This window comes from Aegilops tauschii, chromosome 7 (genome assembly GCF_002575655.3).
Source record: "Aegilops tauschii subsp. strangulata cultivar AL8/78 chromosome 7, Aet v6.0, whole genome shotgun sequence".
Classification (NCBI taxonomy): Eukaryota; Viridiplantae; Streptophyta; class Magnoliopsida; order Poales; family Poaceae; genus Aegilops; species Aegilops tauschii.
In genome coordinates this window covers 245454141-245467304 of record NC_053041.3, presented here as the reverse complement: position 1 = coordinate 245467304, position 13164 = coordinate 245454141, and the positions used below count along the sequence as shown (strand labels likewise).

At 48.4% G+C, this 13164-nt stretch overlaps 1 protein-coding gene across 1 annotated transcript in view; it reads left to right on the top strand.

Annotated features, from left to right (window-relative positions):
* Positions 1–916, top strand: part of LOC109780700 (uncharacterized aarF domain-containing protein kinase At5g05200, chloroplastic) — a 40060-nt gene extending 39144 nt beyond the window's left edge. The window contains exon 12 of the transcript XR_012188343.1: positions 826–916. The gene's annotated coding sequence lies outside the window, so the exon portion shown is untranslated. The remainder of the gene's footprint in view (positions 1–825) is intronic.
* Positions 917–13164: the final 12248 nt, after the last annotated feature.

Below are 13164 nucleotides of genomic sequence, written 5' to 3'. Positions count from 1 at the left end.
TTAGCGAGCTTGCTAGCCAAGCGTAGCCCGTGCCCGCGCATAGCCGTGCTCCGGCCGCCGCTGTCGCCTTTGCCGTCGTCGCTGTAGCCCGTCCCGGCACCACCAACGGCAACCACCCGATGCGCCTCGACGCGCTGCATCTTGCTTAGCATTGAGATGGCCGGACGAGGAGCGCCGCCGCGTCCTGCTTAGCACCGGCGGCTAATCGCCAGTTAGGTGACGTGGCGGATTTGTTTAGCCACTAACCCCGCGATTAGTTTAACCAGGTCACGCTGACAGTGGGCCCAACCATGTTAATCATTACATTAGGTTTATTTTAAAACCTGTTAGCTAACTGAGCCAATGACATGTGGGGCCCACGGGTCAGGTTTGACCAGGACTGACCCTGTTGACAAGCTGACGTCAGCATGACCTAGAGCTGACGCAGTAAGCATTTTCTGGAATATTTCTAATTCAAAAATGATTTGGAAATTTCAGAAAATGTTGCAAACTTTGAGAAATCATAGAAATTCAACCGTAACTCCAAATGAAATAAGTTATATATGAAAAATGATCAGAAAAATCCAATCTATCCATCTGTACTGGTTTCATGCATTTTTAAGCAACTTAACCTTGCTGTTTAGTGCAAAACATGATAAGGCACTATTTAAATTCATAAGTTGAGTTTGGGATTGAACCTTTGGTTCAAAATGGCTCAAACCCATCTGGTTCTAGCTGCATTAGCCCAACACACTCATTTTGCCATGTCATCATCATGCATCATAATTTTTGCATTGCATTGATTGTGTTCTTCCTTGTTTGCCGGTATTTGTCCCCTTTGAGTAGACGTGGTTCCGACGATGAGTTCGATGACACTGATGAAGAGCTATGCTATCTTCAGAAGTGCCAGGCAAGCAAAACCCCCTTGTTCATTCCGGTACAATCCCACTCTCTCGCTCCTGCTCTCTTTTACTGCATTAGGACAACAACGTTTCAACTGTTACGTGCTGCTGTAGTTGAACCCCTTTCCTCTGTATGACCTGTCATTGCCACAGTAAATAGATGAAACCCACTAGCATGAGTAGGAGTTGTTTGAGCCCTGATGTGCCTACTCATTCATGCTTTTTTGTCATGCCTGCTATTACTTAGAGTTGAGTCAGGTCTGATTCATCGGGGATGAATTAGAATGTGGTGAACATGTCCTACTATTGAGAGCTAAGTGTGTGAACACGATTTGGTAAAGGTAGCGGTGAGAGGCCATGTAGGAGTACATGGTGGGTTGTCTCATTGCCGCCGTCCTCAGGAACTGAGTCCTGTGTTTGTGATCCATGAACAGTTACTACCACACATTGGGCTCCGGGCGCTCCAAGCTCTCTCGACTTATTAATCAACCTGATCTCTGTCCAGGAATTGCAACTAATTTCTGGTGTTTGTAGGTAGTGTTAGTAGTCTACCAAGTGGCACCCGGTATAGGTGGGCTTGGGACAGACTAGGCACCGTGGCACGGTGTACCAAGCGTAGATCCATCCGTCGAGGTGGGCTTGGGAACCCTGCACACATCGTTCGGGGCCGTGAGCGACACCCCGGCCGGATCTCCTTGCGGATGGAACCCGAGTAGGCGATAAACCTGGACTAGAGACTTGTGTGGTTAGTCAGGTCGTGGCCGACTCCCTCGCCAGACTTCCGCTTGAAGGTTGCCGAGATACACGACGTGTACATGGTGGTAAGTGGCGAGAGCGTGTGTGAAGAAGTACACCCCTGCAGGGTTAACATCATCTATTCGAATAGCCGTGTCCGCGATAAAGGACTTCTGGGTTACCTGTATAGTTCATAGATAACTTGAAGTGGATACTCTAAAATGCGCAAGATAAGCGTGAGTGCTATGGATGGTGTTCTCGTAGGGAGACGGGAGTGGATCCATAGTGGTGTATTGATATCGTGAATATGTGGACTCGTGTGCGCCACCTCAAAAGAGTTACTTGCAGTCGTAGTACAGGATAGCCACCGAGTCAAAGCTGGCTTGCTGCAGTTAAACTCCACCACCCCTTTGTTGATACTGATGCATGTGTACTTAGTTCTGATGTAAGTCTTGCTGGGTACATTTGTACTCACGTTTGCTTAATTTATGTTTTGCAGAGAGACTTCAGTCTCACTAGTAGTTCCGCATGGACTTCGACGTTTAGCTTGTTACCTCAGCTATGATCTTGTACCCTTGGGAGGGTCTTGTAGATAGTCAGGCTTCTCAGCCTTTTTCATTTGTAGTTGTCTGTAATCAGACATGTTTATGCTTCCGCTTGATGCTTGTATGCTCTATATGGTGGGTCATGAGACCCATGTTTGTAATATCTGGCTCTTTGGAGCCTGGTGAATAAATACTTTGAGTTGTAGAGTTTTGTTGTGATGCCATTTTGTATTTACACATATCGGGCATATTGTGTGTATGATTGAAATGCTTGGTATGTGTGGGATCCGACAACCTAGTTGTTTGTCCTTGGTAGCTTCTCTTATGGGGAAATGTAGTCTTGTGCTTCCACTAAGCCATGGTAGTCTGCTACAGCCTAGTTTACCGGAGTCCTGCTAGCCCAGTTACTACTGCTCCGGAACACTTAGACTGGCCGGCATGTGATCCACTTCGTTCCTGTGTCTGTCCCTTCGGGGAAATGTCACATAGTGACTTCCGGAGTCCTGCTAGCCTGCTACAGCCCGGATTCCCAGAGTCCTGTTAGCCCAGTTGCTACAGCCCGGATTCACACGCTAATGACCGACACGTTCGATGCTGGTTCATGTATGCCTGTCCCCGTAAGTTAGCGCCACTTTAGGTTCACGACTAGTCATGTCGGCCTGGGTTCTCTGTCATATGGATGCTAGTGACACTATCATATACGTGAGCCAAAAGGCGCAAACGGTCCCGGGCCAGGTAAGGTGGCACCTGTGGGAATACCGTGCGTGAGGCCGCAAAGTGATATGATGTGTTACATGCTAGATCGGTGTGACTTAGAATCGGGGTCCTGACAGTTGCCTCTCCATGTACACAAGCCCTGGCCGTCTGTATATATGCACGAGTACGCGCTCAAGACCCCGCCCGTATGTACGTACGTGGCCGTATTTTTTGCCCTGTGGCTGTACGCCCATATGTCGGGTGCTCAACAACGACACGTGCCGCTATTTACTCGGCCACGGTTCATACTTGCAGAGAGACCGATCGACCAGTACGTACGTACACATTCGCGACCTGACAGACAACGCTACGTACGCTTTGACCGGGTGTAGCGACCCGACCTCAGACGGTCAATTCTCTGTGCTTAAGTGTCATCCCTGGATCGATATTGCTGACACACACAGTACTCGAGAATTTATTGCAGAGTTCAATCACACACTTATTACATCGAATGTCTCAAAAAAGAGAACTTATTACAATAATATGTCTGAAGGCCATCTAAATAAGATAACTGCGGAAACTTCGAAGATAAATGAGTCCATCCAACTCCACGGCAAAACTGAGTGCACACAACGACCTAGCGCACCTTACTCTTCATCTGAAAATTCTGCAACATGATACGTTGCAGCCTGTGTAGGCCAGCACATGGAATATGCTGGCAAAATAACACTACAGAGCAATGAACAGAATAACAGCTATCACTACATGCATATATGGCTGGTGGAGGCTCTATGGTTATCATTTTTGCATAAAGCTAGTTTTTCCCTACAATAAAGGAATATATTTTATTTAACTACAAAGTTGGTTGAAAACATTAAGAAGGTAACCTCAACTCAATCCCAAATTAAAAGTTAATAACCCAAAAAATTAATTAAATAGAGTGATGAGATCAACAATAATGATACTCAAGATGTCCATAACCGGGGACACGGCTAACCATGATTAGTTTGTACACTCTGCAGAGGTTTGCGCACTTTTCCCCACAAGACTCGATCTCCTCCATTGAATTTCTCGCACTACATGATGTTTGAGAAAAGATATAAACTGAAAGTTCAAGTGAAGAGCTTCGATTTGCAAAAAGAATCAATTGAATCGGAGTTACGAAACTCAAACTACGATAAAAAAGTTCAAATTCAAATCGGCTTGAAACCAAATTTTAAATTGTCAAAACCATGTTCAAGTTGATTATCTGGACAGAGGGGATCGAGACGAAGATTTTGGCGTTGGTTTCACTGGATTTGCATAAACGAGCAAAAAGTAGCAAAGGTTTGAAGATCAAGGACTAATCTGTGATAAAAGTAATTACAGATAGGTCCCTGAACGAAAATAAACAGAAAAAGAAAAATCTATGGAACGAACGTTCGCTATCAGGACTAAACGAACGAAATCGTTCGTTATAAGAAACTAACGGGTGAACGTTCGCTAATTAGCGAACCCTAAAAAAAAAACAATCTAAACGAATAAACCGAAAAAAACCGGAGCGGGCTGTTCGGTTTTATACTGGCTCGGGGTGAGAAAAGCGGCGGCGGCTTCCTCCGGCGAGCGGCGGCAGCTTCGGGCGGCGTCGGCGACGGGGAGTGGCGGGGCAGCGGCGCGGCGCAGGCGGCGGCGCGTGCGGCTCGGGGTTAGAAAACCGGTGGCTGCGGTGGCTTCCTCCGGCGAGCGGCGGCAACGGCGTCGGACGGCGGCGGTGGCTGGCGGCGTCGGCGGCGGGGAGTGGCGGGGCGGCGGCACATCGCAGGCGGTGGCGGCGTGTGCGGCTGCGGCGGCGGGTGGCGGGGTGCCGCGGCTGAGGAGAGAGGGGCCGGGGCGGCGCCTTATAAAGGCCGGGGGCGAGGCGGCGGCCCCGTCCGACTTGGAGGAGGGGTCGGGCGGCGCGGGGCGGGGCATGCTCGGACTCCTCCGGAGTCCGACGGCGTCACGGCGGCGCGGCGCGAGGAAGGCGGTGGCGGCCTGCTGGGCCAAGGCCCGGCCCAGCTGGGCCGACCCGGTTGGGTCGCGCACAGTTCTTTTTGTTTTTAAATTTCGCTGAAATGAAAAAATCCAAAATAAAAATAAAAATCCTAAAATCCCCAAAACAATTTTCACGGTCCTCTACTAATATTTAGGACAACATGAGCATTTTTCTGGGCTAAAAATACAATTTTTAAAAATGCAATTTTTTCCTAATTTACTCAAATAAAATCTCAGATAAAATTCGAATAACACAATATTTTTATTTAAAATTAAATTTCCATTATTTCCTCTATTTTGTTATCTTCTCTCATTATTTTATTTATTTCCAAAATAATCAGAAAGAATAATTTCAAATAAAAATCACTTTGATCCAAATTACTAATTTTGAAGAATTCAAAAATGGATTTTTATGAAGGGATTTTTATTTCTGTGCCCATGGTTCCTTAGCTCTATTCATTCATCCCCACTCTGTTAACTTTTGCTCACTTTTCCCCACTCCCTTGCCCGAAACCCTCATACAGGTTATAACGGACATTGGCATCGGGTCAATGCCTTTGACCGTTAGCTGAAGAGTGGGGCCGCGTATACGTGGGCGCATGCGAGACCGCGGTCGTGGGGTAGCACATGTCCATGGACAGGCCCGAAACGTCCCATCATATAAAGAGGGCAACTACCTCCATCGCCCCTACCATTTTCCCCCAAATCCCCTCCCTGCCGCATCGTCTTCCTCTCCCCCACCGACGTCGTCTCGCTCTCCTCCACTGCCTCCACAGCACCGTCTCGCTCTCCCCCACCGCATCCTCTTCCTCACCTTCATCGTCTCCCCCTGTCAGATGGCTGACGCTCGTGGCGACGCCGGTGCAGCGGCCAGAGATGTGGTGGAGCTGCAGGGTCCAGGCGTGGTGACCGCGGATGTCGGCGGCGTCCACGGCGGTGCGGAGAAACTCGCAACCGTTGCGGATGTGGCGGGCTTCGCCTCATCGATGCAGAAGGTGAAGGCGCCGAGCGGCACAGTCCATCCAGATGCCCCCGTTGCGCCGCCTGCCATTGAGGAGCAGGTATTTGCACTTGCTTAGCTTGTAGAGTTAATTACTCCCTAGTTGCATTGGTTAGATTGTGATTCATACAGTAGTTCAGATGGTTAGAGTAGTTGGTTTGACGGATGGGCCGGGGTTTTCTGTAGGGTATGGGTTGGGGGGACGGGGGTTTTTGGACTAGGGTTTGTTGGATAAATTCTTTGCAAAATGCTATGTTGTGAACTATGATTTTAGGTGCTGCAATGATTGGGGTTTTTAGATTTGGATAAATTCGTTGCAAAAATGCTAGATGTTGTGAACAGATTGGGGTTTTTTTAATGCTATGATGCTTATTATATTTGTTTTTAGTGCTCACAGATTGGGGTTTTTTAATGCTACTCAGATTCGTTGCCTTAGATTGGGTCCCTATTAGATTTGTTTTTGAATGCTACTCAGATTGGGGTTTTGAATGTCATATGCCCAAATGGAATCCATTGATTAAGAAGTTATTTGATTCATTAGTATATAAATTTGTCCATAATATGTAGTTATATTAGCTCTGTTCTTCAATGTGTGTGCATGACCAATGATCAATGTGTTATTTGAATGTCATATTGGGGTTTTTGATCAATGTGTGTACAAATCTAATACATTGATATACTAGTGATGGATGTGGTTTTTGAATGCAGAGCTAAGGGGCACAGAAATAAAAACCCCCACTTCTAAAACATTTCTGATATTGGGAGTATATTAGCCCTATGATCAATGTGTCATCTGTGCATATCTGAATTTTCAATTGGATACTAGTGATGGATGTAATTGTATATTCAGGAGGATGATGGTTGGTGGGGGGAGAGGAAGCTGGCCGACTACGACCCATACGAGGGGACGTTTAGTGACGATTCTGAATATGAGGTAAGCCTATCCCTTGTTCATTTAGTTCCTTTGACATGATGTACATGAATCTATAATGTATTAATGCAATTCATTCATGTGTGCAGTATGATTCTGGAGATGATGTGTACAATGGCAAGGTCGCGTCCTTCACAGCCAAGGAGGTGGAGAAGATCAAGGCCAAGGGAGTTGCTTCCTTCTACAACCGCAAGCTCAAGAAGTGGCACTGCCCCTACTGCACCACCAAGCCAAAGCCCAAGGATGGCCGCTTCGATCACCTTCTGTCTCATGCAGAGGATGTAGCGATCCGCGGGGAGGACTACATGATCAGGGGGCAACATGCTGCGCTCGCGAAGGCCCTGACTCCGGCATGAAGTGATGTGATGCTGTGATGCTGTGATGGTGTGAACTGAATCTTAATCTTTTGGGTACTTAGGGTCCGGTTACTTTTGGAAACTTAATGTGGCTGTTTATGGTGTGAACTGAATCTATGGTGATGCTAGTAATGTATTCTATCTATATTTTTCTGTCCTTATATTTGCCTGTGGGTGTATGGTTAGTTCTGTTTAGATGTTGTGAATTATGGTGTGAACCGAATCTATGGTGATCACACATGTTGTTTCATTGTTGCTTCACTGATCAGACATGTTGTTTCAGTGTTGCTTCACTGATCACACATGTTGTTTCAGTGTTGCTTCACTAATCACACATGTTATTGGTCTCATGTTTATTAATCAAATCAAATGCATGCTTTTTCCCACCAGCAAATTATCTATGGATGTTTGTGTAAATTCAAGAAAATGCAAAAAAACAAAACCTTGGCAAACTATCTATGTTTGTGTAGGAGATCATGTGTGCAAAATCTGAGGTGATTTAGAGGAGGTAACAAAAATTTGAATTTGAGAAATATGCTCCAAATGAGGTCGCAGGCTAGGGTAAACAACCCATTTCTAATCAAGTTTTTTTAGACCTACTCTAAATGAGCCAAATGTTTTGTATTAACACCTATTCAAACTATATAGTGTAGATTCGAAGTCTCACTATTTTTTGAATTAATGTTCATATTTTTACACTTTCTTTTGAAAAATATGCTTTAATATAAAAACTATTAAAAAGGCGTTTAAAATATGAAAATGTAAAACTAAGTTCAGATCCTTCTTATTCACTTTGAAATAAAGCTTTGGTGATTTTTTTATTTTTTTAATTTTTTCAAAAACAGAAGGTAACCCTACCTCATCTCCTTGAACTCTATGAAATCTTGTAGGTGATAGCTCATATGTGTGAAGGTTGTCTCATGAAAATGACCATAGACCAAGTTTATGATTTTCGGTTGGTAACATGTCACATAAGACAACATTGTGCGCAGGTTTCATATTTTTTTTGATTTTTTTAAGTTAATGGTGCTCATTTGACCTCGATCGTGCCAGCTAGGGTTTTTTCATGAAAATGACCATAGACCAAGTTTAGTATTTTTCCTCGTTAGTGTGTCTTATAAAACAACAAACGGCGAAGGTTTCATATTTTTTCAATTTTTTTTAAATTAGTTATGCTCAGTCAAAGCTTTCGTAACCCCGTTGACCAGCTCAAAACCCCTCTAAATCCCGCGGGGTTTCACCTAACCCTAGCTCCGAACGTCAGCCGTCCGATCATACCCTGGCGCCAAGCGACAACCCTCAGATGTGGTCTTATAGAAGGAATACGGTGGGCAGGCTGCGTGCAGGCTCCGGGCCGTTGGATCACAAGGACGGCTCCGCATCGTTGGATCGTGGGGCGATCCGCGAGAGGCGATCCTGTTGGTTGTGCTCGGCTGCTCGCCCACCAATGACTCCATGGAAAAAAAGATGGTGTTGGGCCGAAAAGGAAACCAAGCTCTAGTTGGGCCGTCGAATCGCGTCATTTTTTTGTGAACGTGCTGGCTCTGATTTTTGTGAATGTGTTGGCTCTGTTTTTTTTTGCATCGTTTGAAATTACACAACAATTGACACTACATAGAAAATTTAGTTCTTTTTGTTCTATACAAATGTAAAATGACCAAATTTATAAGGGCTAAATTTATTTTTATCATGCAAAATGGCCACAAACTATTAAAAATGGGTCATTTTGCATTTGTATAATGGCCACAAGCCCTCTATTTCTTTTTATCATGCAAAATGACCAAAATTTTAAGGGCCAAAATTATTTTTATCATGCAAAATGGCCACAAGCTCTTCAAAAACTGTCTATTTTTGTTCATATAATATAGGGTTTGACCACGAATTCCCACGCGTGCAATTAGCTTCTTTTTCTTCTTCTTTTCAAACCACCATTTCCCACGCGTGTACACTCCCGATGCAGCGGTGGGTTTGAAAACGGGTTAGTAACTTCACATTTGACCCCATTATTGCCATGGCCAAATAACACGTAGCACTACGGCTATTTAAGCCACCCTCTGCCTCTGCCATCCCTCATCCATCTGCCCTTCTTGCTCTTCGACCCCTTCTCCGTCTTTTGCTCCCTCAGCCATGCAGTACACCGGACTAACCTACCGCTTCCCACCCACCGTGCCGGAGAGGCTCTACCCTACCAGCGTGTACGTTGATCTCACACTATGTGTGTGGGCGATATCAAGGCTGAGGACTGCAAGGAACTTCACCGAGTTCTTCCTCGCGTCCGGCTACCACCACTTCCCGAGGGGATCTCCAACGATGTTCCGCGTCGAGGAGGTCATCCAAAACCTGGTGGTGGTTGCTCTCCTTGCCCACTTCACCAACATATTCGACGCCTTCTACCTCCTCGGCCAGGTGTTTTTGTGTGGCTTCGAGTTCATCGCTTTCACCACCCACAACAGGTTCATGGAGTACAACAACATCTTCCCCACCGCGACGCGCATGCACACTCTTCCGTACCCCATCGACAACGCCCCGGAGGAGCAGTGAAAAGGGCGCTAGGAGGAGGAGCGAGGTGGAGAAGGCAGCGGCTAGGGTTCTAAACCCTCTATCTTTTTTTAGTCTATGTTATGTTAAGTTGTAATTGAACTATGTTGGAGTTGCTATGGGCTTGTTGGCCCTTTTCTTAAATTATATTATTAAGTTTTCTATCTATTCTATTATTAAGTTCTTCCTAGTTTGAGCTATGTGATCATGCTATGGGCTTGTTGGCCCTATCTACATATTGGGACTACATATTTGTTGATTATTTTCTTAGAGAGCTCGGCTTGTTAGTAGAGTTCCCTTGTTAGTAACCACCTAGTGCATGCAAGCAAGCTTTGTTAGTAGGGATGAACGAGTACAACTAAGCAAGGGAGTGGCTCTCTTTTTTACACAAGCCACAAATATGTAGCCACCTAGCTAGAAGAGAGGAACCAGCGGCAGTGACCGTCGCTGCATCCGTGGTGGCTGGCGTGCAAGAAAGCTGCCCGGTCAGTGCATCATGGCGCACGCATCGGCGCATGCAGGCTCGGTCGGCGCATCGTGGGATCGTGGCATCGGCGCATGCAGGCTCGATCGACGCATGCAAGCAGGGTTTGCTAGGTGCATGCATAGCAGGCTACTGTCCTGGCGGCGCGTGCAAACGTTTTATGCAAGGGACGGCCCAACGAAACCACGGCCCAACGGTCGAACAACGACACCACCCAACACAGCCCCACTTTTTAGGTCGAACGGACGACACAGTCCAGCACGGCCCCACTAGTCAGAGTTAACGGTCAAGCCTTTGACCTGACGGCAACGTCCGTTGTGCCCAGTTATGAGGGTTTCTGGCAAGGGAGTGGGGAAAATTGAGCAAAAGTTAAGAGCGCAGGGATGAACGAGTAGAGCTAGGGAACCAGGGGCATAGATGTAAAAATCCCTTTTATGAAAACCTCCAACTCTCTCAGATGGTCCTTGAGTTGCTTAAGGTCTCTAGGATAAAATCGTCCAAATAAAATCAATATAGAATGCAAAGAGCATGGCTGCATATGATGACCTAATGATTAACATCCAAATTGAAAATTGGGATGTTACAAACCTACCCCCCTTAAGATGAATCTCGCCCTCGAGATTCGGGTAGGCTAGAGAATAGGTGTGGGTGGTCTTTCCGGAGGTCTTCCTCTCGCTCCCAGGTGGCTTCTTCCTCGGTATGGTGGCTCTACTAATCTTTGCAAAACTTGATAACCTTGCTGCGTGTAACTCAGCTGGCAAACTCGAGAATCTTGACGGGTTTCTCCTTGTAAGTTAGGTCACTTTCCAACTGAATTGCCTCCAGGGGCACTGTATCTCTCAGAGGAATATCGGCCATCTCTGCATGGCACTTCTTCAACTGGGAAACGTGAAACACATCATGAACTCCTGACAATCCCTCGGGTAATTCCAACTTGTAGGCCACTTCTCCCATACATTCCAGAATTTGATATGGTCCTACAAATCTTGGGGCTAACTTTCCTTTAACTCCAAATCATTTAACACCTCGCAGTGGTGACACACAAAGATACGCTCTGTCTCCGATTTCATAGGCTACCTCCTTGCGTTTCGTATCGGCATAACTCTTCTGCCTGGACTGAGCTATCTTCAGTCTATCACGGATCAACTTAACCTTCTCTTCAGACTCTTTGATTAAATCTGGTCCGAACAACTAACGGTCTCCAACTTCATCCCACATCAATGGTGTCCTGCACCTCCTTCCATGTCGGGTGGTGGGTGCGACATATGCCAATGGATGGCTTATCATTGTGGGAGCCAATAAGACATCGCCGGTGCCTGGAAACGGGATGAGGCGAAGACATGCACGCCGGCGGATCTTACCCAGGTTCGGGGCTCTCCGAGGAGATAACACCCCTAGTCCTGCTCTGCGGGGTCTCTGCATGATCACTAGATCAAGGAAAGGTAGCTACAATCGCTCCTAGAGCTGTTGGGTTCAAGGGAGAAGAAGAACAAGGCTAGCTCTTGCTTCTCTCTATCTATGGTGTGTGTGCTATGCTTAGAAGCCCACCCTTTGCATGGGTGCTCCGGGGGGTTTATATAGGCCTACCCCCGGGGGTACAATGGTAATCCGGCTAGGCACTGGTCCCAGCCATCAGTGTCTACACTCGCCGGCTTCTCCGCCGGCTGTTGGGTCCCGCCGACTGGTGGGTCCCACCGGCTGCCGGCTTCTTGGTCGATAGGCCGGCCCCACCGCCTAGGGTCTTGTCGGCGGCTGCTTACTGTAGCCTCGCCTCTGATGACGAGGGCTTTGTCGAGGTAAGCGTGGCTATAGTGGGCCGCCTCGGGGGCTCTCGCTGTAGCCTTACCTCGTCTTGTCTCCTTAATGGGGCTCCTGCTTCGAGGAAGGGAGTAGCCGGCTTTTGGGGGCCGGCTACACCCCTGGCCGACTGGGGGAGGCCGGGCCGCCTTTGCGCCTCTCTCTGGCAGAAGGGGCCCGCCGCCCGCGGGCCGTACAGGAGTCGATCATGGATGACGTTGAGGCTGGCATGGCTACAGTGCCGAGCCGCACAGGAGACGGTCATCCCGTACGGCCTCCTGTGGCCACGCCTGCCTCGGGCCTCGGGGGTAGTGGGCCGCACTGTGGCCACACCTCGTCTTGTCACCGTTATGTGGGTGTAGCTTGGGTGGTTGTGGTCTTGGCCGGTTCCTTGGAGTCGGTGCTCTTCTTGGCCGACTCCCTGGAGTCGGCCGCCCGGTAGTTGTCTTGGGGAGAGGTTGCTGAGGCTGGGTCGCCTTCCGGAAGCCGGCCAGGGAAGACGGCCCGATGCTCGGAATGCTCGGAGGCCCAAAGGCCTGATAATTTTTTCAGAAGAACCACGGGCAGCCGGTTAGGCTACCCGTGGCCATTTACTCCGACAGTAGTCCCCGAAGCTGATTGGGCTTCGAGGTGGAGTAGGGGTTGAGAAGCTCGATCAGCTTCCTATCTTGGCAAGCCGGCAGCTGGGAGCCGGCTTTGGTTAGGCGCGCCGTCTTGGTCGAAAACTTCTGGAGTCGGAGGGCGGGAGCTCGCCAGCGTGTGCATCGGGCCGCGGGCCGGCCACTGACCGTCTGCGAACCACATGGCCCCTCTTGGCCGGAAAGCCTGCCAGCCCACGCGCGCGACGGGACGTCACCGCAGGGCGGGGGCCCGCCACGTCCGCGCCCGGGCCTAGGCGCAGATCGTCTGCATCCCGAAACCGCCCGCACGTCTCATTGCGGCAGTTTCGGCTTGCCTTTATGCACAATAATCGCGGGGCGTGGGGGGAGTGGGTGCAGTTAATCCCACGACTCCCCCCACGTTCGGCCTCCCCGGCCTCACCTCGCGAAGCTATAAGTAGGGGGAGGTGGAGGGCGGCAGGCCCTCGCACGCTCCTCCTACTTCCACCATCTTCTTCGACCGCCATTTCTTGCAACAGCGCCTCGCCGCCGCGCTCTTCCACCGCATATTTCTCCGCCGCCGCGCTAG